Source organism: Vulpes vulpes, chromosome 3 (genome assembly GCF_048418805.1).
Source record: "Vulpes vulpes isolate BD-2025 chromosome 3, VulVul3, whole genome shotgun sequence".
Taxonomy (NCBI): domain Eukaryota; kingdom Metazoa; phylum Chordata; class Mammalia; order Carnivora; family Canidae; genus Vulpes; species Vulpes vulpes.
The window spans coordinates 71,225,452-71,248,334 of NC_132782.1; the positions used below are offsets into that span (position 1 = coordinate 71,225,452).

Below are 22,883 nucleotides of genomic sequence, written 5' to 3' on the forward strand. Positions count from 1 at the left end.
CTAATGATTTTTCCATGAACATATAAAAGAACCTTTGGTTTTCAGAGCCTCATGCATCTCCAAATCACAGGTAAGGCACTGAGAACTTGCACTCGTCAGACTAGCTAGCCCTTGAACAATCAACTACACATGCCAAATCTGATACCAAGATCTCTTAAAATTATTTCATCCTTCTTCAGTTATTTACTCCATCCCATTGGAACATGGATCCATTGGACTACAGTTTATAAAGATTTCAGCAGAACTGATCTGTACTGAAATACAAAGGGTACTTTCATTACAATGTTTACATGACCAGAAGCTCAGCAGTTTCAAACTGCATTATGTGTATTTACTACAAAAGACATTGAAAGTGGAAAGGAGAGTACTGACGACTACCAATAAAACATCCAAAATGATTCAGAGGGAATTAACTTGAGCCATAATGGCCCAAGTCCACTAAGAAGGGAAAGGTGTCAGAATTATCACCACTGAGACTGCTTGGGAACACTTCAATCTGTGGTTTTCATGGAAGGAAGATTCCTAGAACTTAACTCCCTGGGAGTGATACAGGTTGAGAACTGAGCTAATATTTGAATGTTTATGCAAACTGCGACAGTACAAACTTTCTGTGATATGATGGAAAATCTGGATATTTCCATGATCAGATTTTTAACTGTGGCAACCTTATTTTAAGCCTCTTAATACAACTGAATTCTAAATGGGCTCTCCACTTATTCTAGCATTCCATGGAATCATATCACTTTCAAAGTGATATAAAGTCATACATAACACAATCAAACATAAAAGATGAATCTTCAGGACAGTCTAAATTCTGAAAGTATATGTGTGTCACAATAAACTGGCAAGATTCAAACCTAGTCATCTTTTCTTAGACTCTATACTGGGAAGGTTATTTCAAAAATCAAGAAACACGTTCCTAATGTCATTACCTAACTCTGAACTGACTCAACCTCTTTGGATATCCTGAAAGCATGAATCTAACAAATGATAAAGAAATAAGCCATGGTAGAAATGCCTATCTAATGCCAGGGAAAAGAGGCAAAAGTACTAAGTCAGGGTAGAATCAGGCCTCCAACTGCAAGTAACATTCCATCATCACCACCAAATACTGACTTATCACCAGGTGTACACAAGGATAAAGTAAAGCTCTGTTCTATACCAACATACAGGAACGGGTCACAGCTCACTAAAGGCTCACAATTTAGTCAGGGACAACCAAAAAACAACTATAAACAATTAATGGCATATTCTGTCAAATACATGGTACAATCCATAATGGTTGAAGAGCTCAGGGCATGAGGGAGGTCACTGTCATACGGGAGGGAGAACTTGCATGAGTTCTCAATGGTACAGTAGAACTTAAGAAACAATACCAGCTATAAACATTGGCATTAATGATCCAGTCAATGAGTTAAAGAATCAGTCCCTGAAGCAAAAAGCATGAAAACTTACAGTACCCTACTTTTTAAATATTGAAAAAATCACGTGCCCAGAAAAACTTGGCATCCTAAATGTAAGAACTGAATGTAACACCATATGCACTCAAGTGGAACTTCATATTTTTTACTATATGAAATATATTTGCATATAATACATTATATTTTATACAGAAAATCCAAATCTAGTATCTAGCACAGTAGTTTTAAATGGTATTATGTACATTTTCTGAGCATTTGCTAAAGCTGCCATCTGAGCCATCATGTTAATTTGAGTTAAATTGCTAAGATTATGACATAAGCTTAAAAAGCAATTAAGAATAAGTATGACACTGATGATGAAAAAGAAGAAAGGCGTTTATTAAGGACAGTTGTGGCGTTTGGGATGATACTCATAGTGTTTTCAAGGATTTACTATAGTAAATTAATTTTTAGCTTAATTTTGAAAAGCAATCTGATCAATTATAAGAAATGTCAAGCCACTGCCTGGAGCAATGTTTTGAAAATTAAATGTGCGTTGCGTTAAATTTTTAAATGTGGATTACTACTTTTAACAAATGTTGATTTCTAAATTAAAATGAGCATTTTTTTCATCTACTATAAAATATAATTTGCAATTACATCAATTGTGTTGTGTCAGAAAAACCATTAACTCAAAAAACAACTTCGTTTCTAACGCTTATTATAAGGCATGATTGTAATTTGGAGAGCGACCAAATTACTGGTGTGTGCATGTGGGTGTATGTATGTATGCAGGTATGCTATTGATTAAAATGAAAAGTGATGAACCTCTTAAATCAGCTAATTAAATGTCGTCATACTACTTTAAATGTGAGCCTAAAATCCTAGGATAAATTAGCCAACACCTGGAATCAGTACTTAAGGATCTATTTTTAAAGAAAGACACACTTTGTGACATGCAGTGGTGAAAATGGCTCTTCTATTTGTATCCATAACATATTTTGTATGGATCATATGAACTTTACCATAGTTTATGTTGAGTTAGATGTGCTGATTATACATTAAGCCATAAGAAAGCATCCTAAAAATGAAAAGTTTACATTTAAAAGACATTACTAGAAATATATGAGGATTTTACATTCAGCCAACAAATACTTGTTGGATTTCCTAGGAACCAACTGGGATCTGAGACATGGAGGGAACTGAACCACATGTACAAACTTCCTCACATAGTTTACAGAGGAGCTAAAATATGACCTTGGCCTTCCAATTCCAAATGCCATACTCTCTCCACCACACAACAAAGCTGCTTAATTGAGATCTGGGTAGACAGTATTAACTACAGAGAAGATAGTTAAATACTGCTTGGGGAACTTACAACACCATCTCCAGTGCTCAGTTTAATGGGTCAGCAGAATTGCTGATAGGATTTGGTTATTTCATTGCCCTCTTGATCGCACATATGAGTGCACATATGTAGCACAATGGACTGATCCTAAACTAGATTTTTCTAAAAGGCTGTCATGAAATAAGATGATTAATGACAAATAAATGTAATAGGCTATCGGAAGTTCTCTTCACATAAGTCAATACGTAAAGTAGCAAATGCTTCCATTTTGTGCATTTAAAAGCTAGATCCACCCAATTTCAATTTGCATTAGACAGGGTCCAGTTGAGTCCTAGGTTTATATTATGCATTGCTTAAGTGCTAAAAAGTCAATTAAGCTTCTGATCTATTTTCATTTTGGCATTTAAAGGTAAAGGGGAATAAGTATTCATGAACTCTCTCATTTCAATAATGAGAGGATCTGATTAGTAAAATCACATAGAGTTTAAGGCTTGAGGGGCACCTGGGTGGTTCAGTGGTTGAGCATCTGCCTTTGGCTCAGGTTGTGATCCCGGGGTCTGGGATTGAATCCCGCATCAGGCTCCCCCCAGCGACCCTGCCTCTCCCTCTGCCTATGTCTCTGCCTCTCTCTCTCTCTCTCTCTCTCTCTCTCTCTCTCTCTCTGTCTCTTATGAATAAATAAATAAAATCTTTTTTAAAAAATTAAGGCTTGATAGCCCAATTTCTTTCTAGACACTGGATCTACAGGTAAACTGCCTGTTATGGACTGTTTGTATCTCCCAACTCTCCACTCCAAATTCATATGTTGACCCCTAACCCAGGGTAGCTGTATTTGGAGGAAAGAAAGAGGTAGGTAAGGTTAAATGAGGTCCTAAGGATGGGGCCCTGACTGAAAGGATTAGTGTCCTTAATGGAAGAGACATCAGACAGGTAGCTTGCATGTGCGTGCCTCCTCTCTCTCTCTCTCTCTGCTTCCATGCACTGAAGAAAGACTATGTGGGGACAAAGCAAGAAGGTGGCCATCTGCTAGTCAGGAAGAAAGTCCTCACCAGGAACTGATTTGACGAGAACCTTGATCTTCCAGCCTCCAGAACTCAAAAAAATAAATTTCTGTTGTTTAAGCCCTCCAGTTTGCGGTATTTTGTTCCAGCAGCCAGAGTCAACTAACACACTGCCCTTGGATGAAGAGAAGAAATTGGCAGTGTCTTAGATTAGGAACAGCATCAGACGTGGCATCCTCAGAAAGATATGTGCATGCTTTTCTGTTCCATTATCTTCCTTAAAAATCTTTAGTAAAATGGCTATCCCTATAAACTTAAAGTGCTATTGTAATGTAATAAAAGGATACGTGGTAATGTATCTCTACTTGAGGCATTTATTAGACAATGAAAGCATTACTACAATCAAATGTTCAAAACAGTCTAATGTGCCCTGCCCTTGTGGAGCGTATCTTCTACAAGAGAGAAATGAACACTACACACTGAAATAAACTAGTACTTTAGAAATGTCCAGCTGTGTTGGAGAAACCAAGCAGAGAAAGTGAATTGGAATTGCTGGGTGAGATGCTGCTTTCTTAAATGGAGTGGATCAAGATGTCTTCCCTGAGATCACCGGCATCTGAATAAAGATGAGACAGCACCTGAGGGGCAGGAATCAAATTAATTACATTAATTAGAACTGCAGGTCATTATCATTACTCCATGTTTGCAATCCTTGCAATTCCAGCTCTATTTCAAGTCTTAGGTCTATTAGAATGTTTCTTAATTCTGTAAAAAAATGTGTTCTTTAGTTTAGAGGTCAATTTGGAAATAGACCAAATCCCTTCTATCCTCCCATAACTACAAGCCCGGAAACTATGCTGAGGCTGACATGACAGGGCCCCTATTTATTTTTCTAGGTTCCTAGTTCACATTCCCCCACTGAGCAGACGCTGTAGGGATCTCTCCATCATTTATTCCTTTCCTAGTCCATTTTTCAGGGGCCATGGCTTTTGTGTTGAATTGACTTAAACACCACACTGTGACAAACCCTAGGGTAGTAAATGGTCAGCAACCCAGGTCTCAGCTAATCCAAGCAGGTCATTTCATTGACCTCAGTGAACAATACACATGTGGGCAAAACCTAAGATAGACAAATAAAAGCAAACCTGAGTATTTCTGTTTGGTGACAAGAAAAAGAAGGTTCCTTTCTCCAGTAGATGTATTTGGAAATGTGACATTCAGAACTATTGCAACCTTTGTTTTATGATAATGGAAGATGCCTGGAATCAAGCTTCCTCTTAAAGAGGAAAAGTGAAGGCAATCACATAGACAAGTCATAGAACCCTGATCAAACCATGCTTGAAGCCCACATTACCTGCAGACTTTTCAAATAAGTCAAACAATAAATTCCTATGATCACTCAATTCTGAGTGGAATTTTTTTCCTGCTTTATAGGGCCAAAGCAACCTGAACTGTCATCCCCCCACTACAAAACAAAACAAAACAAAGCAAAACACACACACACACACACATACACAAACAAAACAAAACACTTAAAAGTACATACACACTCAGATATAAGCTTTAATAAAACCCTACAATTGGGATTTTTCAGAATTTCTTTTTTTTTTAACATTTTTAACATTTATTGAGGATTCTTGCCCAAATCTGTCCATATCCTAATGGTTACAAACTTTCTAACTCTACTACTCCTTCCAGTACATTAGAGAGGAGGAAAAATTTTTCAGAATCTCCAAATCCACAACAATAAAACAATGTTGGAAACTGCCATAAGAACACAAGTGAAAAAAATCTTTTCTAAGAACTGCAGGACTATAAATTTAGGAAGGACACAAAAATTATAAATGAATCAAACTCATCAAATTATATACATTAAACCTATAGCTTTTTTTAAAATGTTACTCATACTTCATTTGAATGGTTTAAAAAAAAACGAATCATGCCAAAGAAAACCATGATTTTTAGCTTAATTCTGAGTTAAGAATATTAAGAATTTGCCCACAATGCATATGGCCTCCTATATACAATAGATGATTTTATATACAATTTAAAATCCAATACATTATGAATTTATGATTCAGAAGTACCCTTAAATATTTTTAAGCAGTAGAAACACACATGATAGTTACAAGTAGAAATAATACCTGCAAAGTGTTCCACATTATTATCCCAGAGACATACCATAGAGGTCTCAGGTTATTAAGAAAACATCCAAAAATGTTTTCTATATTAAGAGTATGTTTTTGGGAGTGGGAAAGAATAACAGCTTTCCCTTTGGTTTAAAGTACTCAACAGCCTGAAGTCACGAACCTAAGAAGGTGTAGCCGTCTCTGGAGGAGTTGGAATTGCAGAGAAATCCAGTGTGGAAGCACACCTGTACTTTCCACTCCACCCCCCACCCCCAAACCCTCTGCCAGGCGAGGCTCAGATTCCCACTTTAAAAGAAGTTAAGGTCAATTCTATTTCAGAAGGGTAAACGTTTGGTAGTATGATTGACTTTTTCTTCTTATTAAATAGAAGAAATGGTAATTTCTGAAATGCTCTTCCAATTTAAAATCTAAGAGCTCCTGCATCTCAACCCATGAAGCCACAGGCCCCAGTGGAGGTTGCTATGGACCTGAGATATATTCGCATCACCTATGTATTTTATTTATCTTGTGTATCTACAATCCCAGCATATGCCATTTTAACACCGATGAAAGTAAAATATTTCAAAGTTCAATTAGGTGCTATCTAAAACATTTAAAATTATGCCAATGAAAAAAATAAAAAAAATAAAAATAAAATTGTGCCAATGCAAATTTTAAAATGTGAGTAAAATGTGTAAAATGTGTCTTTACGTTGAAACAGAATGCATTTCTGTGTATCTACACAGAACAACCAGAAATTTCATACATAGGAGCAAAGACATCTTGACATTGCAGAACACTTGAGTTCCCAGTGGACATGCATTTAATTAAAAGACGTGGTAGGGACGCTGGGTAGCTCAGTGGTTGGGCGCCTGCCTTCGGCTCAGGGCGTGATCCTGGAGTCCCGGGATCAAGTCCCACATCAGGCTCCCTGCATGGAGCCTTCGTCTCCCTCTGCCTGTGTCTCTGCCTTTCTCTCTGTGTCTCTCATTAATAAATAAAATCTTTAAATTAAATAAAAAAGACATGGTAGATGATGGTAGTTCAAGTCCACATGGTGAGATATTGCTGATAGATGTAGTAACACTATAATGGATGGCTAATGTAAATAGTTCTATGACAGGCAGATCCTTCTAAAATTTATCTTAAAGTTTGCAAGCAGTAGTGACAGCACCTAGGCTCATGGGATGGAGAACTACATAGTACATGTGGAAAAGCAAAATGAATGGCACCTGGCCAGGTGGAAAGAGGAAGCTACACAGCAAATGATGAGCTACTGCTGGTTGAGGCTAAGCTACTTTGAATCATATCCAAGATGCAGTTTTAATGGGCAAATGTCAAGGATCTTGCTAGAAATCCCCAGGTCTCATTCTAAATTTTTTTTAAATTTTATTTATTTATGATAGGCACACAGTGAGAGAAAGAGAGAAGCAGAGACATAGGCAGAGGGAGAAGCAGGCTCCATGCACCGGGAGCCCGATGTGGGATTCGATCCCGGGTCTCCAGGATCGCGCCCCGGGCCAAAGGCAGGCGCCAAACCGCTGCGCCACCCAGGGATTCCCCCCAGGTCTCATTCTAAAGAGGACTCTGCGATGCAGCCCAAATATAGAGTTTTCTCTACTTGATCAAAATAAAATAAAATATCAAATGAAAGTATAGTAGCAATATTACTATAATTTTGGTTGTAAGATTACAATGGAGATTGAGATTTAAGATTTCTAAACAAGGTAAGTGAGTTGGTATTTCCATTATTGAGATCAACTAGGGCTAAGCTATAATTGACCAGGGCAGATTTAACAGCAGATTTAGATTATAAAAAGTAAACACTATTTGAGAACTTACTTTTAAGCTCTTCTCTCATTTTGTAGGATTTTCATTAATGAGAATTTTGTGGATGCCAAGATCCTACTTGCTAAAGGAATTATGCCTGCAAGTTATATATAAAAACCCAAATCCCTACAAAACGAACGTTCGTTAAGACAGGGCAGACATCATTAAGGAGTGATATACAGCCAGATGTAGAAATGACATGAACACTGCCATGAACAAAATGAAAATGAAAAAGAAATTTAATTCAAAACCATAAAAAGTGTGAAGTTTCTGTACCTATGAATCAAAATTAACATTAAATATTAATTAAAACCAAATCAAATATGCCATTCAGGTAACAGGGCTTGTGCCAGCAATCTGTTAATACTTACACAGGACGAAGAATGGAGCTCTTCCTTCTCCCTGGGCATTTCAGCAAAAGCAGGTCTTCTAAGGAGAGCAGCTGAAAAGAGCTGCCATCAGCCTCCTCCAAGACTAGCTAAGAGGTGAGGTGTCTGGTCCTAACTTTGGGAGAGCAGAGAAGAAGTCTCCTCTCCGACCCCCAGGCCACTGATGGGGTCTCCAAGATAGCCACTGAGACATAAGGGAGTGTCTGGGAGGAAGAGGGATAGCTTCTCATTGCACCTGTTGGCCAGTTGAGCTGCAAGAGCCTGAGTCTACCCTGGTACTCACATACAAAGTGCCCTGAGGGCCTGTCTAGTGTCCCTGGGCCTGGGGGTTGGCACATGTCTGAAGAAATCTGAAAACATACACAGCATGGGGCAGCTATCATGGGCAGGGTAAGGAAAGAGGGCAAGGAGAGATTACGTCTGGTCATCCTTTCTTTGCTAAGAAAAGTAAGTGTGAAGTTCCCATCAGTTACCTGGAGAAAACAAAAGTTAGCCTGAGCCTTTCGGTGGCATCCTTGCCCCATAGGGTAGAGCGCTGAGGCAAGGAGATTACAGAAACAAGATATGGTCAGGGGTCTTCTGTGCACAGGATCAGCTTAAAGACAGGAGAGAATTTCAGGAGTTTATAAGTGTGTCACCCATGAAAGCTACAGGGATCAGGGGTTCATGCAGAACTAGCATTTGGGAGCTGCCATATTAGAGCCCCACAGCTGGCTGAATTAGTACAACCACTCTGCCCCTAAGCGGCTCAGCAGAAGCCAAGAGCACAGAGTGAGGATAGCAGACAGCCAGCTAGGCTGCTGATTCACCAACACAACTCCATCTCACTGGTCAGAGTAGGGGCAGCTTTAACCTGTAGCTATGATGGAAATTCAGAATCAAGCTGGACTTGGAGCATGAAAATTGTGTGTGGTTATTAAAATCAGACAGCTTCTCTATCTGAAGGAGACCAGGAGTGGAGACTGCTATGTCCCCACGGAGACGTTAGGGGATTCCACAGGACCTGCTGGAAGGCAGAGGCTATGGAAGGCACTCACCCTGACCTTGGGGATGTGGGCACGTTCACTTCAGAGGATACTATGATTCAGCTCAAACAGGACTAGGGCCTTATGTAGCACAGCAGAGGAAAGATGTTCTTTATGCTTAAAAATACTACTACAAAATAAGAATATTAATGTTGGAAAGAAGCACATAATCTGAACACAGAAATTGAGGACACAGACTAAACTAAAACTTCATTAAAAAAAATTGGGGAGAGTTTCAAAATTTGATTAAGGAAAGGTATATATTATGGGACTTTCTTTTTTCCACGTCTCCTTCATCCAGTATCAAAACCATACATTACATTTCCTTCCAGAGGATAAGAACATCATGAGTTTGCTGGGTGATCATGGTTCTTAACCACATGCTGGCTAATTAAACATGGAAATCAATTAATGATGAAAAAGCAGGAGGGAGGGAAGAATGGATAGATGAAAATAAGGAAATGTATTGTTTATGATGGGTCTAGACATTATGGCAAGGGCTTCAGCATTAATACAAGGATGCCTATGAATTCATTAATTCACTAACTAAATGTATTAATTCCTTCAACTATGTATGAGTCCATGAGCCAGGGTTTAATTCCCACAGCCAGAAAGGGGGCACAGGGCGGGAATCTCATCTGAAGCAAGCCAACTGGCTGCAGTGTCTGCATTCCTAACCTCTAAGTCTGTTAGGTTGAAGTAGCAATAAGGTAGTGGCAACAGGTTGTACTGGAATAAGCAAGTCTAAGAAAATAAGAATGTACCAAAGAATGTGTGTGCATGTGTGTGTGTCACAGGCATTAGAAAAGGAAAGCTCATATGAGCCAACTGAAACTAAGCCTCAACTGTGAGTCAATTTACAAATGAAGGTGCCAGGTACTTGATAAAGCAGGTAATTGTAGATGAGGATATAAGCAGAGGGAAAGAGATACAATTTGCTTCCAAGACCTATTTTTCTTTTTAGAACCTTTTCAGAGGCTTATAAATAAGCTTAATAATTTTTTTCTTTCCTCATGGATTATTGGTTCCTTGTGGGGAAGGGCTGTGCATTTCTCTGAGATCCTACTTCAATGTCTGTACAATAGGAGTTCAATAAATATTTAATTCAAAGTGCTAAACCAGGCTTTGTGAATAGGAGAGAGAGGAAAAAAAGGAATATAGATTTTAAAAGAAACCAAAATCTGTCTTTATTTTCTTAATGGAAGAAAAATAACCACAAAACCTCAAGTACTTTCCTTTCCTGATACTTCTGGGGAACTGAGTGCTCACCGACCAGGAGTGTTCAGAGTTCTGTAGCTGTGAGGCAGCAACTAATAAATGTTTACTACGTTCTTCTCCATTAAAGTCTTCCTGAAGATGTACTGAGGCATGGGGAGAGGTGAAGCAAAGAATTCAAAAGGAAGGGTGCCTTGGTGGCTCAGCTGGTTATGTGCCCAACTCTTGATTTCAGCTCAGGTCATGATCTCAGGTCCTACTTTGGGCTCTGTACTCATCAGGGAGTCTGTTTCTCTCTCCCTTTTTCTCACTCTCCCTACCTCCTGTCTGTCCCCCCTGCTCATGTGCGCACACTCTCTCTCTCAAATAAATAAATAAATCCTTTAAAAAAATTCCAAGGATTCTCCTTGTTTCTTAGGGACTTTGGGTGTATCCATGTAACCTACTGGCCACAGTTTTTATCACAATACAATAAATATATTTTGAATAATTTAACTATAAAAATGACAAAGAAAAATATTAGAATGAGGTCTCAGATGTGCCCACACATGCCAGCAAAAAAAAAAAAAATGTATATATATATATATATATATATATACATATATATATATATGTATATATATCCTATTTCTCCACAACTAGCTTTATTTTCCCAAGCTGGAGCCATCAGTTGGTGGAAAATAAAATTTTATGGTAATGAGGTAACTCTAGCCAGATTAAATAATTTAAACAGCTGAATGCAGTCTTTACCTGTATGCTTATGAATCAATGCTCAGAATTTTCAGGGTCTGGCCTTCCCCTCTTCCTCCTCAAGGTGCTGCCCAATTGGTATGTGAGCCGAGTGCAATGACAGGGACATGGACTCTTGGAATGCTCTGGCAGTCCCTGTTCTGGACTGTTCCGCAGCTGGAGGGCTGCAGGACTGCTGGTGCTCTCCCTCGGCATCCTGTCAGGACTTGCTCCAAAAGCTGGAGCCTGGGGACACCTCACAGTGTCTTCTCAGTCTTCATAGGAAGGGTCAAATCAGCTTCCCTGCAGACTCAAGTGGTGTCTTTAATCCTCTTGAGGTCCGGATCCAGAACAAAACAATCTCTGTTGCCTCCTGGATTGTCCAGCCCCTTTTGCCTGGCCTTGGCATCGTCTTCAGCAAACTGTCTAGGAAGAGTCTCAACAGACTCCTGGGCTCTGTCGTGGCAGTTTCGGACTTGCGCCCTGCTCTGGGGATCTCACAGTGGCATGGGAGAGCTAGAAATAAGGCTGCACTCTGAAAAAAGCCTCACAATTTACTTTGACAAGACTGTTCTGGGTAGCATGCAGTGCTTCTCTTATTGCTAAATAAAGAAGCCTCAGTAGGCCTCAGCCTCTGGCTTTCTCCTTCATTTTTCTAATATGTGTCCTCCTTCAGAACTTATGGTAGGAAGAGGAGACAAAGGGCCACATGTCTGGCTGCTCGCTCCCCCTATTTTTGCCTCACCTCTTTCCTACACCCACTGAGGCAGGATTGTGAGCTCCCACCTTCTCCTCTGATCTAGACACAGATATGAGACTCTATAGTCTAATATGTCTGTCCTGGTTATTGATATGTCACAGGGGATTAAAAACATGGAAAATACTTTTATATCTATGCATGCCATGGCATTCATGGCTCTGTCATGCTAGAAGGTCAAGAAAGCCAACTCGAAAATCAAAACTGACTCTCCATGCTGGGTGATATCTAGTATCTCCTTCCCTGGAACTATAAATCTTATGGCCCAACCAGAGGGAAAATAGTGGAATGGAACAAGTCTACAGGTAGAAATTAAAATGCATTGGGGAGCCTGGTGGGCTCAGTCAGTTAAGCGTTTGACTTCTTATTTCAACTGAGGTTGTGATCTCACAGGTCGGAAGATTGAGCACTGTGTGCTTAATTAAGATTATCTCTCTCCCTCTCCCTAGGCCCTTCCTCCCCCCAAATAAAAAAAATTAAAGAAATTAAATAACTTTTGTATTTGCAAAATATTATCTATATGACATTCACTTTTCTCTCAAAATTGACAGCACAGCCTGTACTTACAAACACTGTGGTAAATTAATATAAGGACACCAATCCCAAATAAGATGTGCTCATAAAGGGTTTCAGATATTCAAATAAAATTCTCTTGGCCTTCTACTCTACATATGGAATTTACTTTCTCAATTTACAGAACTGCTCCTATTTGTATTTTTTTCTATATGGCCTGTAAATCAATGTACTCCTCTGATATAAAGTGTTCTGTGAATGGGGCATTCACTAAGACAGTTGTATTTCTATCAAACAAGTCAAGTTAATACTCAAAACTTCAGGCATTGTATGAAGTGGGTTTTAAAAGATGTTCACTCTCTGAACTTGCACTAAATGCCAGGTTCAGTTCATTCACAAGCTATCTGGCAATAACTGACAGCCTCAGGACTATCACAGTAACAGAAATTATCCTCCATGGTAAATTAAGCTTTCAGAGGGATTTACAGTTAACTACCATTTATTGAGCAAAATACTAATGTCTGTGATAGTCTCTAACAATGTTTATTCCCCCACATATTACAAAAATAAAAATTTCTACTTGTAACTTTAATTCCTATGAATTTTTTTCTGGGTAATATAATTTTGGCTAGTTGTCAAAATACTGCCTCTAATTATTTTCTATTGATTTCTTAAAAAACATGTAACATATAAACTAAAGGCCTAAAATTCATTCGTTAATGGTTTCCTTTGTTGGGCAGAAACCTTTTAGATAGTGACACTGCCCCACATGTTTATTTTTACTTTTGTTGCATGTGTTTTTGGTGTCACATGCAAAAAGTTATTGCCAAATCAACATCAAAAAGCTTCTTTCCTGGGACACCTGGGTGGCTCAGCGGCTGAGCGCCTGCCTTTGGCTCAGGGCATGATTCCAGAGTCCCAGGATCGAGTCCCACATCGGGCTCCCTGCATGGAGCCTGCTTCTCCCTCTGCCTATGTCTCTGTTTCTCTCTGTGTGTCTCTCATGAATAAATAAATAAAATCTTAAAAAAAAAAAAAAAAAACTTCTTCCCTATGTTTTCTCCTAGGAGTTTTACAGGTTTTTTTTTTTTTACAAGGTTTTATTTATTTATTCATGAGAGACACAGAGAGAGAGAGAGAGGCAGAGACACAGGCAGAGGAGGAGCAGACTCCATGCAGGGAGCCCGACACTGGACTTGATCCCAGGACTCCAGGATCATGCCATGGGCCGAAGGCAAGCACCAAACCACTGAGCCACCCAGGGATCCCCATTTTCAGGTTTTAAATTCAAGTCTTTAATCCATTTGAATTGATCTTTTCATAGGGTATAAGACAAGGTTAAATTTCATTCTTTTTCATACAGAGATTCAGTTTTCCCATCACCTGTTATTGAAGAGACTATCCTTTGCCCATTGTGTATTCCTGACACTTTTTGTCAGAGACAGTTGTCTTTCTAAGTGTCAGTTTATTTCTGGGCTATTTTGTTCCATTGCTCTATTTGTTTCCATGACAGTCCCATACTGTTCTGATTACTATAGTTTTGTAATAAAGTTTGAAATCAGGTAATGTGATACCTCCTTCTTTTGTCTTCTTTCTCAAGATTGCTTTGGCTGTTCAGAATCTTTTGTGGCCCTACGCAAATTTCAAGATTTTTTTCCCTGTGTTTGCAAAAATGCTACTGGGATTTTTATAGAGACTGCACTGAAACTGTACATCACTTTGGATAATGTGGACATTTAACAATCTTAATTTAATCACAGTGATTGATCTATGGAAGCTTTTCCATAAATCATGGCTCCTTTATAGATCCCAATTCAGTAGCAAAGAGTCAGTTAAATTCTATTTTCACTTAAATACAACTTTAAACAAGGTAAGTAACCCCCAATAAGAAAACAACAACTCAAGTTTACTAAGAGTGAAGTAATAGTTTTTCCTCAGTAGGAAGGATTTCTCATTCTTTAAGTAATGATATACATATTACTGATAAAGCCCACTCATGTAGTACCTAATGCATACCAGTACTATATTAAATGCTTTAAATTTATCATTTTATGTAAACCTCCAAAACTAGCAAATAGGATGGCACTGCAGTCTCCATTTGAAAGAGAAGGAATGAGTCTCAAAGATGTGTAGCAATTGATAGAAAGAGATTATGAATAAAATCATACCTTGACCTCTATGTGATACCTCTTCCATTAAGTTCTTAATAACAGTGTAGGTCTGTATTTCTAACACCATGTTTGGGGAGGAGGTCATAAATTATGATACAATTTGAAATAAAAAGAAATTTGGCTGAGAATAAATTCTGGTGATGTGATAAAAAAAAGATAAATAGTGTATGATTTTCAAATTCTTCAAAGCAACTTATTTTAGGATAAAAAAGTATAGTCTAACAGATTCATACAATACCTGGTTTGTGTAACAAATGATTAATTTCAACTAGCATGTGGCCTCTATGATGGGCTCCACACCCTAGTATTCATTCTTTCCCTATGGATAACTTCCCTCTTAAGTAACAACCAGAAACATGAGGTGCCTGAGTGGCTCAGCAGTTAAGCATCTGCCTTCAGCTTGGGTCATGATCCAAGGTCCTGGGATTAAGCCCTGCTCAACAGGGAATCTGCTTCTCCCTCTCCCTCTGCCCTTGCTCATGCTCTCCCTCTCATTAATTAATTTTTTAAAAACCTGGTGACATGGATAGGATGTCATTTCCATGAGTAGGCTAAAGATTGTGAACTTGTATTGCTGGTAGACTATCTATTGTTTCTTTGCTTGCACACAGTGATGAAGCAAGCTGCCATACTGAAGAGGCCAACACGGCAAGAAACTAAGGAAAGTCACTGGCCAAAAGCCAATGAGGATATGAAAACCTCAGTCTGATACTGGCAAGGAACTCCGTGCTATGAAGACCTACTGACTGAGAATGGATGTGTTGTATTCTTCCCCACTCAACCCTTCACATGAGACCACAGATCATGATTCAGGCCTTGTGAAAGACTATGAAACAGAGGGCCCAACTGAGCCATGCCCAATTTCTTACCCATAGAAACTAGAAGATGATGTGTGTATACTGCTGTAAGCTTCTAAGTTTTACATTTTTGTTATAAAACAACAAATAATGATACATACAATATTACTGTTAAAATAATTCAATTATTCTAACTACCGATAATTATATTTAATTTTAATTTCCTTGAATCCATATCCTTAGCATAATTTTAATACTTATATCAACAATTCAAATATATATTTAACTAAATTAATGAGAATTATGTTCAGAAGTAAAACACTGACTAATAAGAGAAGGATCAAAGAGCCACACATGGTGAAGATTTCAAACTCTGGTGCTTAGTGTCCTCCAAAAGGAAGATGAAAAGATCAAATTAAGGAAAACCACTAATGAAGCATGCAATTTTCCCCAACTACTGAATTTTTTAGTTCAGGCTGAGTTACATTAGGAAGATTACTATAGCCAGTCAGGAATTCTATTGACTTAACTTTGTTCTCAAATATTTTCAAAGAAAGTATCTCATTATTTATTTTCTAGCTTATTTCTAAAGCATTTCAGCCATGGTTATGGAAACACAAGTAGCCTACCCAAATTATTAATCACGAGGATACTTCCATATCTGAGGAGAATAAAAATGAAAGTGTAAATATCAGCCATTGTAAAACCACTGAATTTTTTTTTTTTTTTGCTGTCATACGATTCATCTTCATTAACCAAATTAAGGTTATATATTTACATGATAAAAATTTTGTAAGGTAGAAGAGCATTTTCGTACCAGTGATAAATCTGGATGAAGGCATAATTCATGATAAAGCATAAAAAGGTTTCTAAGGCTACTTGGTACCACTTCAGTGCTGTACTATATGACGGTACTTCAAAAATCAAATCTTTGGTAGAAATTAGGAATGACATCCAGGGAAATGCTTATATGAAAAGTGTAATACACCATGTGAGGCACTTCTAAACACTAAATTCCAAAGATTATATAGCTACACTCTCTCACCAGCATCCTCATCACAATTATCTTTATGAGTATGGATACACATGAGCGTAAAGTTAAACAAAATGGAATAAAGCCAGTTTTGTACTCTTAAGCATTTTTCACAATAACATCAATAGCAAAATAATAAAAATAGTACTAGCAATTTAAATAAATTTTGGTATCATCAAAAAGAAAATTACTGAGCCATCAAGCATTCTTGTTCCAACCTGGATACTCAGCAGAACAAGCTAAATGCAGAGTCCTTCTATTTGACACATTGACAGAAAGGCATTAGTGAGTTTTTTTGTTTGTATTGTTTGACTGTCTGCCTGCTTTAGATAATTAATTGGAAGTTATAATTATTATCTCTAAGTACAGCACGTAGGACTAAATGGTTTAAATAATTCTTCAAATGATGAATTTTTAAAACACAGATTTTGTTGATAGAGAAGTGCAGGAAAGATATTTATAGCTGCTGCATCAGAGAAGTATAAAATGTGTCAGGTTAGCTTGGTGGAGGGTTCAGAACAGATAAAGAAGGGAAAGCAGCTATGTTACTTCAAGGAAGAAGTTATGCTGCCCCCCTACACAGGGGAAAGGGGGGGTGCTCAGATGGTAAATACATTTCACTGTCAGTTTTAATAGTCTTACAAGGTATGTATAATGTCACAATTATATAGAGACAGAGAATTCTAGAAAACCTATCTTTGGAATTTCGTAAAACCTATTTATAAATATTGATAAAATTTTTTAAATTAAAAATATTTTTAGATAGATGCTCTTGTCACCCGGTCCCTCGGGATCCATCCAGACTCAAATGGAAATGAGTTATACATGAATACTGCTTCTGTCAATGGGAAGTCACTCCATAAATGTCCTTAGCACCACAGTTAAAAGTTCAGTCAATAAGCATACAACGCAGCCCTCAGCGTCACTCCTGTGAAAAACACAGGAAGCAAAAGCACTGCAGGAAGGTGAGCAAATGCTTTCACTCCAGGTTGGATGGGAGGGTGACAGGTGGCAGTAGTAGAAACAAAAAGTGTCTCTCTTGAGGAGGAGGAGAAGAGATAACCCTCTATCCTACCATCTGCAGGAAGCAGATGATGAAAAAGCATTCGAGCAAATTCAACACCATAATAAAAATCTTCTGCAGACTAGTAATAGAGGGGAACAATCTCAATCTGACAAAGATGATCTAGAAATAGCTTACAGCTAAAATCAGTCTTAATAATTAACCACTTGATGATTTCTCCTAAGAGTGAATGTACAGTAAGAATGTACAGTCTTGCCACTTTTATTTAACATAGTGCTGGACAGTCTAGCTAGTAAAATAAAGAAGGAAAATAAATAAAGGATACATTGTTCCAAAAGACAGAAATGAAACAGTAATAATTCACAGACAGCACAATTATGTACTGATTCCCAAAGAAACTCCATAAAACTTACTAGAACTAGTAAGTTGCCTTATAAAAAGAGCAGGACTCTGCTTAATACAGAAAAAAAATATATATATATATGTATATTTGCAATTAACAATTGCAAATTGAAATTTAAAATTCCATTTATAATAGCAAAACATATGAAATATGTGGGGATAAATGTCATAAAAAATTTTAACATTTATGCAGTGAAAATTATAAAGTAATAATGTGGGAAATTTTTTAAAAGGTATAGTTTTTTTCACAGATTGGAAGACACAAATTACACATCTCCAAATTAATCTTTAAATTTAAAAAATAAAAATAAATAAATAAATAAATAAATAATAAATAACTTTAGTGCAATTTCAGCATTAAACATTCTACAGCATGGCTGTAGACATTGACAGGTTAACACTAAATTTTGCATGGTAAAGGGTAGGACTAAGATCATTAAAAAAAATTTTTTTTGAAAAAGAAGAGTAAAGTTGGAGGACTTACACTACCTCATTCAACACCTGGGGTGAAGGCAGAATAATCAGACCCTGTCTTTCTGACCTAGGAATAGAAACAGGGGATGAGTGAGGAGAAGAGAATTCAGAAATCTGTGCTCTCATGTGTGTGGGCCCATTGCTTTGTGACAACTGTGCAGACATAATTCACTGGCCACAGGAAAATCTTCTCCACAACTGATAATGCTGAAAGCAGACATACTAAACAAAAGCATAAAAAGCATCTCACATCGTGTACGAAACGTTGACTTGAAAGGATCAGACACCTGCTGTGAAACTCACTGTGTAAAAGTCCTAGAAGAAAATATAAGAGAAAGTCTTCATAGCCCCGAGTCGGGCAAAGCTTTCAAAAAAATGACACAAAAGGTATGAATGAGTCAGTGAGGAGAAAAATCGAAAAAAAACAGAACATCATCAGAATATAAATGTTTCCCTCTGAGATACACCGTCAAGAAAATGAAGAGACGAGCCCCAGGTGGGGAGAAGCTGTTTCCCGAATGCGTCACTGAGGGGAGGCTGGGACCAGGAGGCAGAAGCGCCTGCTGCTGGGGCGCCGACCGGCGCGGCCGAGAAGACCCCAAGGGACACCTGCGCAGCAGCGGCACCGCCACAGGTGACTCCGGACCTACCACAGCCGTGAGGCAGGGACGTTCCGGGGCCGCAGGGCGCCGGGCGGGGCGGAGGGCGGCCGAGCCCTTCCACAGCCGAGGCGGCACGGAGACGTGCACAGCGGTTCTGCGGAGTCTGGTGGCTTCAGAAAAAATCCACACACACGCATGTGACCCCCAAATCCCGCTCCTGGCATCGATCTACCCAAGACACGACAGCAGGTGACAACAGACACCCGCGTGCGGCATTCGCAGCCAGTGTCCCCGCAACGGCCCACCGGGTCAGCGGCGCCCAAGCCCCGGAAGCCGCCGACGAGGGACGAAGGAGGCGCAGCGAGTCCGGCGTCTCCCCTGCGCCCCGGGGGCGACGCGCGGCTGACGTCGCGGCCGCAGAAGGGCTCGCGGCGCGAGGCTCCTACACGCCAGGCTGAGAGGGGCCGGGCCGCGGGCGCTGGGGCCGGGCGGGGCCGGGCCGGGCGGGGCGGGGCGGGGCGGGGCGGGGAGGCCTCGGGGTACAGCGACGCCGGACCGCCCCGTCCCAGACGGCGCCCTCGGCAACCCGGCCCCAGAACCACCGCCTTCCAGAGCCCCCCGCAGACCCGGCAGGCCGTCGGGCGCCCGCCGCGCACTCCACCGTCCGCCCCGGGACGCCAGAGGCCCAAGCCGCCGGCTGTGCGGCGTCCACTCCTGGAAACGGGCCCCAGGCCCCTCCGGGCCTGGCTGACGCGGCAGCACGAGGCTGCGGAGCCTGCGTGGAGCCTGCGTGGAGCCTGCGGGGCTGCGGGCCGGGCGCCGGGAGCGACCCGTTGTCGCCACGGGAACAGCCCCCCGCTCCCCCGCCGGACATCAGACGACAAATGCGGGCGGCAGGGCCGGCCGAGGCTCCTCACCTCACAGGCCTTTCACCTTGACGCTTTCCAGGTGAGCTCCCCGGTGGGACGCGGGGCCCACACGCGGATGAGCGCGGGAGCGGCGGAGAGCAAGCGAACAGGCGACGGGCCGCGCCACAGGCCCCCGTCTGGGCCCCCTTAGGCCCCCGTGAGGCCCTATGAGGTCCCCGTCAGGCCTGGTCAGGCCCTGTGAGGTCTCCATCAGGCCCCGTGAGGACTCCATCAGGTCCCCGTGAGGTCTCTGTCAGGACCCCCCCCCCCCCCCATCAGGTCCCCATCAGGCCCCGTGAGGACTCCATCAGGTCCCCGTCAGGTCCCCGTCAGGCCCTCGTCAGCCCCCCCATCAGGTCCCCGTCAGGCCCTCGTCAGCCCCCCCCATCAGGTCCCCGTCAGGTCCCCATCAGGTCCCTGTCAGGTCCCCATCAGGTCCCCGTCAGCCGTCCCCGTCAGCCCCCCCCATCAGGTCCCCGTCAGGCCCTCGTCAGCCCCCCCACCAGGTCCCCGTCAGGCCCTCGTCAGCCCCCTCCCCCATCAGGTCCTTGTCAGGCCCTCGTCAGCCCCCTCCCCCATCAGGTCCCCGTCAGCCCCTCCATCAGGTCTCCGTCAGGCCTCCGTCAGGCCTCCGTCAGGCCTCCTCGCTCGGCGACCGCCCGCCGCGGCGCAGCTGAGCACAGCGAAGGGCGCTCAGGGGGGAACGCAGGGTGAACACACCACAGCGCCACGGGAGGATACGTCAGTTCACCTGCTTAAGACGGTTCATTTCCAGCCAGTCGCTCTGACAGAACATCTAACAGGGGCTCATTTAAATTGAATCAAGTCCATCCAAAGCGCAGGACAAACCAGCGAAGGGCGCCTGAAGTGCTCGCGTGGAAGCAAACGCCAAAGCGGCTGCCAAAGTGCTGCAGCGCTGCCTCCTGGCAGGGTCCCTCGGAATCGGCCAAGAGTCTCCTAAGATCGTGGGGCACAGGATTCGGTGCCTCTCCTGCCACACGGTCACCCTGACAAAACCCCCTCGGAACCGCTTCTATTCGTGGAGCACGGACCAGTCAGAAGGGTTGGCGGATGCTTCTCGAGAGGACACTGTACCAGTTTCCTTTCATGAGTCACGTGCCATCTTTATCCGCTGTGGCTCGGCCGGGAGCACTTGGGCACATGTGTGTAATCACGTCCCTGCTCTACACGCATGTACACAGAGCACGCTGGTTTGCTAAGTCCAGAGAGGTCTGGAGATTCACTGCTGTGGGTTTCCCCCAAGGCTCCCTACGCCCTCTGGAGACTAAGGTTTTGCATGTCGTTTGCCATTGGTCCTATTTCTCCCTTTGAGGTTTCACATTTTTTAAGAATCAACAGGCAGTAAAATTAACTTTTTGCATACAGCTCTATAAATCCTAACACATGGATAAGTGTGTGGTCACCACCACACACAATAAAGACAAACAGCATACCCAACACCCAGTAACTCCCCTTCTCCCTCATCCTTACCCACTGGAGCCCACTGATCTGTTCTCTGTCACAGCTCTATCCTCCCCTAAATACCACATAAATGGAGCCAAACAACAGGTTGACCTTCTAAGTCTGGCTTCCTTCTAAAATGCTCTTTAAATTGTAAATATGAAGTAAGGACATTTTTTTCCAGTGATCAATATTTGAGGAACAAAACTGATACCACCTCATGACCTTACTGCTTTTATGGAATTTTTAGCAAATTAGGTTATTTAGTTTTTGTTTTAACCGGCAGATGGGAAGGCAGGGAAGACCCGTGACTCCAGAAGGTGGCAATCTGGAATCTCAGCGCATAGCTGAATAGTTATGCCACTGACCTAGATGTTGGGTTTTACATAACTGGATCTGCCCATGTTTCCTCAGCTTTTTTTTAGTACAGGGATCTCTGGGGACCAATCAGACCCTTTGGAGAAGTAGTAGGAAGCTTTTGTTTGTTTTTCTCAAAGAATTCTTCTTTTCTTGAATCTTTTTTTTCAGCTAAAAGACTCAATCAAGAATATGTTCTAGTGTGAAAAGTAAGGTGCACAATTTCTTGTCATGATTATTCTCAAACTCCAGTTGGTTACTGGCATTTCCGGTCATATTTTGAGAAGAGATCAATTCTGAAAACAGTCAAATGTATATACTTTTGCTCTTATTCCTATTTCCAGGCCCATTCTTCTTTTGCATTACAATGGCCACCATCTGTGACCCCACGGCCTTCAGCCGGGGGGCCACCACCACCAGGCCCTCTACAGGAACGTCTTAATGATTCATTAGCTCCTCCAGCAAAGACTCTGATACATGTGGACATTTGAAAGAGAGAGCTATGGATTTCGGGCACTATGATTCAGCTGCCTCAGAAAGTTGAGAGTAAATGACTACTTAAGTCCGATGTTGTAGAATAAAAGTCAGGTCCTGGAACAGACTGACCCAAATCATGCCCCATTTCCTGAGCTTATCTTGAAATTTTATCTTTCATATTCTTTGCTAGAATGAGAGTATCAATATTAAATATTATATTGCATCCACTTATGAGATATACTTTCTCACATTTTATTGTCTTTGACATGGGATTATGTCTTCAAATCTTCATTTTAAAAATGTTTGTCAGCATCTTTTCTTTCACATTACCACCTAACAGTACATCTTAAAATTAAAATTTAAAAATAAGAAAATCTTACTCTAATGCAAAGTTAAACATTACAATTCAATTAATATCATAGAAATAAGGTAGTATAATGAGGGGCACCTGGGTGGCTCAGTCAGTTAAGCGTCTGCCTTCAGCTCACGTCATGATCCCAGGGTCCTGGGATTGAGCCCCAACTTGGGCTCCCTGCTCAGCAGCAAGTCTGCTTCTCCCTCTCCCTTTGTCCCTCCTCCGTGCTTGTGTACACACATTCTCTCTCTCTCTCTCATGCTTTCTCTCAAATACATAAAATATTTTTTTTTTAAAAAAGAAAGTAGTAGAATGATACAATATTAAAATTATTGATTTTGGGCACCTGAGTGGCTCAGCAGTTGAGCATCATCAGCCTTTGGCTCAGGGAATGATCCTGGGGTCCTGGGATCAAGTTCCGCATTGAGCTCCCTGAGAGGAGCCTGCTTCTCCCTCTGCCTTTGTCTCTGCCTCTCTCTGTGTCTC

General features: G+C 41.2%; 1 protein-coding gene across 15 annotated transcripts in view; it reads right to left on the reverse strand.

Moving 5' to 3' along the window:
• Window positions 1–22,883, reverse strand: part of CTNND2 (catenin delta 2) — a 923,063-nt gene that overhangs the window by 838,147 nt on the left and 62,033 nt on the right. The window contains exon 1 of one of the 15 annotated variants that reach the window (XM_072752721.1): window positions 18,888–19,113. The exons of 12 other annotated variants lie outside the window; for them this stretch is intronic. The gene's annotated coding sequence lies outside the window, so the exon portion shown is untranslated. Of the gene's footprint in view, window positions 1–18,487; window positions 18,508–18,540; window positions 18,639–18,887; window positions 19,114–22,883 lie in introns of those variants that run through there. 2 more of the 15 variants (XM_072752723.1, XM_072752720.1) reach the window with 2 other exon arrangements.